Source organism: Kogia breviceps, chromosome 16 (assembly GCF_026419965.1).
Source record: "Kogia breviceps isolate mKogBre1 chromosome 16, mKogBre1 haplotype 1, whole genome shotgun sequence".
In the NCBI taxonomy this organism is placed as follows: Eukaryota; Metazoa; Chordata; class Mammalia; order Artiodactyla; family Physeteridae; genus Kogia; species Kogia breviceps.
In genome coordinates this window covers 19570960-19581726 of record NC_081325.1, presented here as the reverse complement: position 1 = coordinate 19581726, position 10767 = coordinate 19570960, and the positions used below count along the sequence as shown (strand labels likewise).

Below are 10767 nucleotides of genomic sequence, written 5' to 3'. Positions count from 1 at the left end.
GGGTTTCCAGACACAAAGGACGTATGACAAAAGCCTGGAAAGGGCTGACCCCATACTGATGATTTTCCTTAGCTACCCCAGGCCTGGATGTCCCTCCGTAGTTTCTCTCTTGGGTCCCTTTCTCTCACTAACCTCAACGGAGATGTTCGTTAGGTCATCCGTAATCACACTGTCTCTTGCAGAGCACACAGAAGAAAAGATAGAAGAAAAGAGCTTTCATATATTTAATTCTCTGGTATTTCTTGAGATCTATTATATACCAAACACTGTACCCATCAGATGAACATGGCAGTTTCTCTCCACAGGAGCTCAAAGTCCTGCTGATGACAGGACAGGTAGAAGAAAGCTCTCTTGATGGACAGAGTTGAATTCTCGTCCTGGATCTGCAGCTAACTTGGGAGAGAGACCTCTGCTTCCTGGGCCTTCGTGATCTCACTTGCAATGGAGAAGGTAGACTAGCTGAGCCCCTGACTTTCTGTGTCAGGAAGGTATGTGGTGGGACCGCCTGGAGAGTAACCCAGAGGGAAAACAGTATGCTGTTTGGAAGACAAGGGGAGAAGAGCAAGGAGGCGGGGTTTTGCTCTTTCGGTGTTTTTCCACCACCAGAAGCTTTCCTCTTTCCTCAGCAGTCCTGAGGAGTCACGGTTGGTCTGCCATGGAGCGCACTGCGTCTTTGCCAACAGATGGTGGACTGGGTGATGGATAAACTGAGCAGGGCTTCCAGGCCCTGACAACAAGTTAGGGTTAGGTGGAGGCGAACCGGAGTCTCTGAGCTGGGTTCCTGCCCCTTCCCCAGGCTGGGCTTGCCCTCTCAGCGTCTGGATGGAGAAGGGAAACAGCTTCTTCACAATCTGCAGTTTCCCTCCGCTCCTTTACTGCTCTCCTCAAATGCCATTTTCTCAAAGCAGGTGCAGAGAGGAGGGTCCTTTTCCTTGACTTGTAGCCACCCAACAGTTAGCCCTCTTCCTGTGTCCGGATCTTCTCAAAACACACAGACACACACACTACACATTATACAAACACACACTACACACACTATACACACATACTACACACCACACACACTACACACACACCCTGCCTTTAACCAACATTTTAGCAAAATGTTATGTTTTCATCATTCATTTTCTCAGTCAGTAACTATTAAGACCCTACCAAGTGCCAAGCCTGTTCTAGATTCTGGGGATCCATGGTGAATAGAAGAAATCGAGGCTGACTTCACGGAGCTTACTTTTTTGTGCAAGACAGACCATGAACGTACGAACAAATAAATACACAGTGCAACATCCAGTTGTGGTAAAGGCGGTGAGATGAAGTAAAGCAAGGTTGGGGACTCGGGACCAGGGATGCAGGGGAGGCTGGCCAAGGTGATGAGGGAAGGCCTCCCCCTCCTCGGGCGATCTGTGTGCAGGGCTCCTTAGGAATGAGTCTTCCCACTTTCCAAGCCTGACCTCTTTAAATGCCAAAAAGGTTATATTCTAACTAGTTTTGACCACAGTTATTTTAGACGCATCTGTACACCTCTGCCTTATAACACAGGGACCCGACATAATCACATCTTTTCTTAAAAAGAAGCAATTACTGGGAACACCGGCTAGTGCCCTGGATTAGGATCTAGGTCAGCAGTTCTCCAAATGTGTCCTGGGTTAGCAGCAACAGCATACCCAGAACGTCTTAGAAAGGCACATCCTCAGGCTCCCCCAGACCCACTGAATCTGAAATTTGGGGGGTGGGGCCCAGGATCTTCTTTTTTAACCCTCCCCCCAGGTGATTCTGAAGTTCACTCAAGTTTGAGAAGGGCTGATATGGGGATACCCTCGGGGGCCGTGTCGGGGTGGAGGAGTGGGAGGGAGGGCGGGCAGCTGTTTCACCTTTTGGAGGAGGAGCTCCTGTCACCTTTCTGTAGGTTCTGTCTCACTAAGGGCTGTCAATGTTTACCCCTCAAGGCTGTCTGCAAAATGTCTCTGTCTAATTTGTATCCCTTCTACTTTGCTGCTTCAGTCTGCTCCGTACTGAGAAAGCAGATCACCAGCCTACTTCATTGTGTAGAAAGTAGGAATAAATTCCAGGGCTGCTGGAGCCTCTTGTTAGTAATTTGATCTTTTGCCCTCCAGATATCTGGCATGGTGGAGAGAACACAGGTTCTGGAGTCAGCCAGACCTAGGTTTCAGTGCACACCCCACTCACGTGGGGATTCTGTCAGCTGCCGTGTATGTCTATTCCAATTACGTACTCTGGAAATGAAATACCCACGGGATGGGTTTGGGGACTCACTGGACCCACTTTGAGACAGACCTGAGCTAAAATGTCATCAGTCACCTGACCTCCATAAGCCGCCATTCTGTCTGGTGAACCACAGTGATGTGTTAGGTCTCCTAGAATTAGTGGTGTCCAGTGACCCCTGAATGTCTGATTATTTCCTTTTCCCCAGTGCACAGTCACCTGGTAAAAGGCCAAAGGTCCCTTTGGAGAAGACTGGGATAAAGAGTAACAGTATACATTTTTAGCAGCGTAGTAGGGTCCTTCCTCAAGGGGACCTGACCTCCCCTTTTACTGGTTGAGTGATCTCGGCAGAGTTAGAACAAGGATTGCCTCGCACCAATGGCTGGCGCCAGGTCTGTCTGGCAGGCACCAATGACTGGTGCCAATGGCCTGGCTCAACAAGGCTGGTTCTTTTCTCCTTGGCTGGGAGATATAGGGGAGGGATTAATCTATGTGATTTTTTTTTTGCATAAGTCACTGGTTTTCTGAAAAATTTACTCAATCTGTATGTTATTTTATTTTATTTATTTTATTTTTTTATTTTTATTTATTTATTTAGGTGGTACGCGGGCCTCTCACTGTTGTGGCCTCTCCCGTTGCGGAGCACAGGCTCCAGACGCACAGGCTCAGCGGCCATGGCTCACGGGCCCAGCTGCTCGGCGGCACGTGGGATCTTCCCGGACCGGGGCACGAACCCGTGTCCCCTGCATCGGCAGGCGGATTCTCAACCACTGCGCCACCAGGGAAGCCCAGTATGTTATTTTAAAAAGCAGCTTAGAAATAATTTTGAGATATAATCACATTCTGTACAATTCATCCATTTAAAGTGCACTGTTTAATGACTTTTAGTATATTCACAAAATTGTGCATCCATCAGCATAATCAATTTCAGAATATTTTCATTACCCTAAAAATAAACTTCACATCCCATAGCCATCACCACCCCCCACCCTGCCCCCATTGCCCCACTTCCTCCAGTCCTAGGCAATCTATCTAATCTATTTTCTATCTCTATAGAATTGCCTATTCTGGGCATTTCATATAAATGGAATCATACAACATATGGTCCTTTGTGACTTTCTTCTTTCACTCAGGATGATTTCAAAGTTCATCCATGTTGTACAGCATGTATTAGTACTTCATTTCTTTTTAGTCCCAAATAATATTCCATTATATAGATATATCACATTTTATTTATTGATTCATCAGTTGATAAATTTGGGTTGTTTTTACTTTTTGGCCGTTAAGAATGATGCCACTGTGAATGTTTGCCTACAAGTTTCTGCATGGATGTGTGTTTTTATGGACTGAATGTTTGTTTACCCCCAAAATCCATTGGTTGAAGCCCTAACTCCCAAAGTGATAGTATTAGGATGTAGGGCCTTTGGGAGATAGAGATAATTATGTCATAAGGATGGGGCCTCATTAATGGGATTAGCACCTTTACAAGAAGAGGAAGAGACCATAGCGCGCTCCCTCTCTCTCTCTTTTTCTCTCTCTACCATTCGAGGAGACAGTAAGAAGATACCATCTATAAATCAGGAGAAGTACTTTCACCAGAACCCAACCATGCTTGTACCCTGACCTCAGAGTTCCAGCCTCCAGAACAATGGGAAATAGACATGTTTGCTGTTTAGGTCATCCAGGCTATGGTATTTTGTTATAGCAGCCCAAATGAACTAAGATATGTAAACACATATGTAAACACATTTGTCTTGGCTTATACCTAGAAATGGAGTTGCTAAATCATATGGTAGATGACTCTATTTTTAAACATCTGAGGAGTTCCCGGACTATTTTCTAAAGCAGCTGAACCATTTTACATTCCCATCAATAGTGTATGAGGCTTCCAATTTCTCCACATACTTGCCAGCATTTGTTACTGCCTGACTTTTTGATTCTAGCCATTTAGCGGCTGTGAAGTGGTATCTCATTGTGGTTTTGATTTGCATTTTCCTGATGGCCAATGATGTTGAGCACATTTTCATGTGGTTACTGGCCATTTGTGTATCTTCTTTGCAGAAATGTCTATTCAGGTCCTTTTCCTATTTTAAAATGGGCTTATTTTTCTTTTTATTATTGAGTTGTAAGAGTTCTTTATATATTATATATACAAGTCCCTTATCAGATATATGATTTGCAAATCTTTTCTCCCATTCTATAGATTGTCTTTTTACTTTCTTTATGGTGTTTTTTGATGCCCCCCAATTTTAGTTTTGGTGCTGTTATTTTTTAATCAATTTTTTCTAATGTCACTTGTGCTTTTGGTGTCATAGCTAACAAACCATTGCCTGATCCAAGGTCACAAAGATTAACCCTTATGTTTTCCTCTAAGAGTTTTATATTCTTAAGTCTTACACTAGGCCTTTGATCCTTTGAGCTAGTTTTTGTTAGTGATGGTGTGAAGTGAGGGGCTGACTTCACTCTTTTGCATGTGGATATCCATTTGTCCCAATATGGTTTGTTGAAAAAACCATTTAATTGTCTTGGCATCCTGGTCAAAAATCAGTTGATTGACTCATTTTGTTTTGTTTTAATTTTTCACCCACAACAATTTTGCTGGTCAAGATGTTGATACAAGAGAAAACAAACAGATGAACAAACAGACACGTGAACAAAGCAAACAGTATTAAACTATTTCTGGATAGCAGAGTACAGCCTCCACCCTATGTTAAGTGCTTCTACTCTTTGTTTTAGTGCACACTGGCCAATTTGTTCATCAGCTTGCTGCTTGGCCTCACGTGCTGAAAACATTTTATTCTAGCTCAAAGCAAACAGAACAGAGACCCCTGAGAAGTATGCTAGCCCTAGATGACTAGAGAGACCTTAACATCTGCCACAGTAAACCAGCTTTATTTCTTCTAAAACTATGGCTTTTGACCAACCTGGAAGAGTCCACTAAAATTCTAGTCGTAAAATAAAAAGGCTTTGAGGACATCGCTGTCTTTCTTGAACAGTCATGGCATCAGTTCCAAGGCTGCGATTTAAGGAGTTGCTCAGTCCCAGCATCACCTTCCCACTAAACTCCTCAATTCAGGAGACTGCCCACTTATAAGAATGGTGTGGCATCACTACATACATCAGACGTTGCAGAAGCTGTAACTCCAATACCGTCCATTACAAACAGAGATCTCCTGTTCACAGAAGAGAAGAAGGAATGTATATTCCCTAACTCAGGCCGAGTTCAGACATGCCAGCCTTGCCCGTGGTTTAAGTGCTGTCTGTGTAGCCACAGAGGCAGGAAACAGACGCTTCAAGGAAAAGAGCCACCTTAGGAGAGTTTATCATTCAAAATCCATCCAATGGAGGCACACATCTTCATTGTGTGAGTTGAATCCCATTTAGAAGTGTATTGACAACAGTGCTCACCAATGGCCTAATGAGTCAGCTCCAGTTATAGGGGAGTTTTCTTCAGTCTGGCCGCAGAATTCAATGTCATTTCCATTTGCTCCTCATTGAACACCTAGTACCTGCAAAGCTCTGTATGTGTATTGTGGAGAGGAGGGGATGCAAAGATAAACATAGAAAGGCAGAGTTTTCACTGTAATGGAATTTATAATTCAGCAGGACTTTGACAGAACTGAATGTTAGTGGAACCATGCATTGTTTAAAAAATTATAGACTTTTATTAAACAATAGTTCCTGTGTTTGGGAGTTCACTTCAGATTCCCAGAGGGTCTTCCAGGGTCCACCCTCAGGTTCAGTGATTCACTAGAAGACTCACAGAAATCAGCAAAGCTGTTATAATCATGGTTATGATTTGTGACAGTGAAAGGATATAGACTAAAATCAATGACAGAAAAAGGCTCATAGGATGGATTTTAGGAGAGACCAGGCACAAGCTTCCAGTTGTCCTTTCCCAGTGGGGTCATGTGGACAATTAATTCTGTAGGCAACAACATGTGGCAATGCACATGAAGTATCACCAATAAGGGAAGCTCACCTGAGCCTTGGGGTCCAGGGTTTTTATTGGGGTTCTATCACATAGGCATGGCTGACTGCTTGTGTGGTTGACTTAACTCCAGAGATCGACTTGATACCACCTGGCCCAAGGGTCCCATCCTAAGTCACATTGTTAGCATAAACTATCTGGTGTGGCCAAAGACCCTTAGGTAATCAAAGACAATTTTATCTGACAGGATATTCCAATGACTTAGAGGTTACCTCCTAGGAGCTGAGCAAGAATGAAAGCTTTCTCTGAAATGGGCAGGGTTTGGACAACCTAGAATTACTGAACTAATCCTTTACTGCACAGTACCCAAACGAATTCTTTTTTTTTTTTTTTGGCGGTACGCGGGCCTCTCACTGTTGTGGCCTCTCCCGTTGCAGAGCACAGGCTCCGGACGCGCAGGCTCAGCGGCCATGGCTCACAGGCCCAGCCGCTCCGCGGCATGTGGGATCTTCCCGGACCGGGGCCCGAACCCGTGTCCCCTGAATCGGCAGGCGGACTCTCAACCACTGTGCCACCAGGGAAGCCACCCAAATGAATTCTTATTGTTCAAAAACTTCAGACATAACAGGTAATTCTAGAGCACTCTTTCCCATGCCAGGAGCATCTTTACAAATTCAGCATGCACCAGAGCACTGCGGTCAGAATCTCTGTTGTCATGTGCACTTGGATTCTTTCTCAGAATAACTTCAATGCCTTGTAGGAAGAGAGATGATGCAAAGCGCACTTAACATTACAATAACCCTCCCACATATTTCCCAAGAAATTCTCAGAAGGACTTGACTCCAAGTACATTCCATTTGGATCCAGAGAAATAATGGGAAAAGCTAAAATAAAAATTTTCTCTTAGGAAAGGAAGACCACTCATAAGACGCACTTGTCTTCAATCCAGCTGCAAATCTAAAGTGGTTTATGATTGTTCCTCTGGGATCACTGTGGAAGGCTGTATGGACCTAGAATACTAAAATCGATAGAATTTGTTTTGAGTCTTGGCTTTGCCACTTCTTAGTGACTATAGTGGGTTGACTTGTGCCCTCCCCCATAGATATGTCCAAGTCCTAATCCCTGATACCTGCAAATGTGACCTTATTTGGAAATAAGTTCTTTGTAGATATCATTAAGTTAAGGATCTAGAGATGAGATCATCCCGGACTTAGAGTAAGATGCAAATCCAATGACTGGTGTCTTTCTAAGAGAAAGGCTAGGGAGAATTAACATACACACAGACACACAAAGGGGAAGGCCTTGTGAAGAGGGAAGTAGTGATTGGAGCGATGCATCTACAAGCCAAGCAATGTCTAGGTTGGCTACTGCCACCGGAAGCTAGGAGGGAAGCGAGGAAGGATCCTTTCCTAGGTGCTGCAGTAGCAGCCATCCCTGCTGACACCTTGATTTTGGACCTCTGGCTTCAAAAACTCTGAGAGGATACATTTCTGTTGTCTTAAACCACTAAGTTTGTGGCAATTGTTTATGGAGCACTAGGAAACTAAGACAGCAAACTTGTGCTATTTTCTGAATTTATCTAGTCCATTGCTTTCATCTATAAAATGGTAATACCCACCTCCTGAGAGGATTAAATGAGATAACATATACATAAGAGTGAGAATTTTTTCTAATTTGAAATTTCTCTTTTCCTAGAAAATTGTAAATGCTTCATCAAGATACTGTACTGCTTTCAGGGATTCCAGGGTATGGTTTTATATTTTATCAACATGGTGACCACGAACTCAATGGAGGATGAACTTCAGAGAGAGATTCTATGAAATCTTGCATGATTTCAGTGCAAAAGGATAAGAAGAGAGAAGTATGAATTAGAGTAAGTGAGCTACCTAAGCTCTCCTTTAAGAGATACACATGTCTTTCCACTAAGACAGCTATGGCTGAGTGACTTCATTGCCTCCTGGAAAGGTCAGTCCCAGGGGCTGGGGGTCCCACAATGGGAGGCTGTGTCTAGCGGCACCCACTGTGTCCGTGCACGGTGGTGAACAGAACCACTGTCTCTCTTTCCTCTGGGTCCTCTGTGTTGATGCCGTGCTTTGACACAAAATGCCAGAAGGCACTGAGGGGCAAGGACTAGGTCCTTAACAGCAAAAATTATCCCCCCATGGAGCAAGAAGTCCTGTTGTTGCAGGAACAGAATTTCCATACCTTACCACTATGGCTCTGCGTGTCCCTCATGTTGGCATGCCAGCATGTCATTGCTTACCCTCAAGTCTAGAAGAGCAGTCTCTGGTGTAGGTGCCAGGAGCCATCTGATGCCATGGCCCCACATAACTTTTTTTTTTTTTTTTTTGCGATACGCGGGCCTCTCACTGCTGTGGCCTCTCCCGCTGCGGAGCACAGGCTCCGGACGCGCAGGCTCAGCGGCCATGGCTCACGGGCCCAGCCGCTCCGCGGCATGTGGGATCTTCCCGGACCGGGGCACGAACCCGCGTCCCCTGCATCGGCAGGCGGACTCTCAACCACTGCGCCACCAAGGAAGCCCCTGGCCCCACATAACTTTGTCCTTGTCACTAGAAGGACTCATATTAAAGAAGCCCTAGACCCTCCTTCAGGATAATCAAATCCTGTGCTTATCAGAAAGGGGGGTGGTTAGAAACTTAATTTATTGGAAACTATTCTGTGCCAGGAACAATGTTAGCTGCATTTACATACATTTTCTCATTTAATCCTCATTTGATTAACTTGGAAAGATCCTAGTTTAAATTGGATCTGGGGGACATGGCCTAAAAATACATTGACCCAAGAATTCAGTCTTCACAGGCCATTGGGAGGAGGATTATCTACCTTAAGATGCCTTGTTATGGAATCACAGTTTTGCCCCAACAGAATCATTCATTCATTTTGGCTCACTCATGCAACAAATATTTACTAAGTTCGTTCTGCGTGTCAGCTTTCATGAACAAAACAGGCAGAACTCCCCATTTGTGGCGAGCATTGCCCTCTGAGGAAGGCGCCATTAAGACCCTCATAAGCCTCAGGGCCCGATTGTACTCTCCTTGGTATGCATCCTGGACTTTATGGTATGAACGTAAAAAAAGGAGATGGCCTTTGGCCAGATCGCTCCAGGGACCTGCTCAGTTACTGGGAGTCCCTGGTTGTTCCCTAAAGGTAGGAAAAGCAACCCTGGAGGGGAAATTGGTGCCTTTGAGGGAGAAGCCGAGAAGCCAATCAACCAGCTGATGCCAATAAGGCGTGACTAAGCCGAGAAGCCAATCAACCAGCTGATGCCAATAAGGCGTGACTAAGCCGAGAAGCCAATCAACCAGCTGATGCCGATAAGGCGTGACTAAGCAAATTCCCTGCTTTAGGGGTAGATATACGGCTACGCGTTGTGATTAAACTTGCCTTGCAACCATCAGTTGTCTGTGCCCTTCTGATCCCATACCTTGGTGCATTCAGTTCCCTACCCCCCTCTCGTCGATTGTTGCTGCACTTTGAGGACCCGCCGCGGCTGGCGGCAAGTGGCGCCCGAACAGGGACCGGACGAGAGGGACATCTGAATCTCGGTAGGTGAATCCCCGGAGTTAAGAGTGAAAGTGTGGCCACATAGTAAAATTGATAGTAACTCGGGGCAATAGTCAGAAGTAAAAAAATATGGGACAAAAAGTATCCAAAGAGCGACCTGAGGTCACTGATCAAGAGGAGTTGTCCACCAGTGTTTTCCAGGCTTTCATAGCTGGAAATTATGATGTCTGTCTGCAACATCTTGCCTGCCTACAAGATATAAACAAAGACGATTATAAAATAATTTTGAATAAGGCAGTAGCTGAGTTTTTCAAAAGTAACCAGACAACAACAGATAGTTTAAGACAGACACTTAACCAGTTGAAGAATCAGGTGCACTCGGCTGTTGAGGAAATGGATGGATTAGATGATGTTGAAAACAGTATGTTGTATTACAATCAAGCAGTCATCCTGTATCATGTCCAACAGTATACAGAAGCCATATCTGTTGGTGAAAAACTTTATCAGTTCATAGAACCTTTTGAAGAAAAATTTGCCCAAGCAGTGTGTTTTTTGCTCGTAGACCTGTATATATTAACCTACCAAGCTGTGAAAGCTTTACATCTTTTTGCTGTTCTAGAAAAAATGATTTCACAGGGCAACAATAATGGAAAGAATGAGACTGGTAATTACAGCAACAAAGATGGGTCTAATCATAAAGCTGAAAGTGGAGCTCTAATAGAAGCTGCAAAGTCAAAGATACTATTTTTGTGTTGAAGTATATGTAGGAGGACAAGGGACTTTACTGGCCGGCCATAGTTTAAAGCTAGTTAAAGCTGTTACAAGTTTGAAGTTGCCCTCTTTTTTTCCTTATGATTTTCCCCAATCTGATTTTGAATTCTCAAATCTGGTGCACCTTAAATTATAATAATGGTACCATTTTAATTTCTTCAGTTTCTGTTACTAATAATAGTTTGGTTTTTTATAAGCATTGGGATTTTGGGAAGTTTGCATTGTCTTATTCTTATCAACCGGTTATTACTTGTGTTACACCCTCATATGCCTTGCTAATAGGAGATTTACAGATTGAGTTTACTTCTGGTTCCTTA

General features: G+C 44.1%; 1 protein-coding gene across 2 annotated transcripts in view; it reads left to right on the top strand.

Annotated features, from left to right (window-relative positions):
• Positions 1-475: 475 nt before the first annotated feature.
• The window catches only part of CYSLTR2 (cysteinyl leukotriene receptor 2), a 67473-nt gene continuing 57181 nt past the window's right edge, over positions 476-10767 (top strand). The window contains exons 1-4 of one of the 2 annotated variants that reach the window (XM_067016693.1): positions 476-488; positions 6592-6782; positions 7850-8027; positions 9614-9720. The gene's annotated coding sequence lies outside the window, so the exon portion shown is untranslated. The remainder of the gene's footprint in view (positions 489-6591; positions 6783-7849; positions 8028-9613; positions 9721-10767) is intronic. The other variant, XM_067016692.1, reaches the window with a different exon arrangement.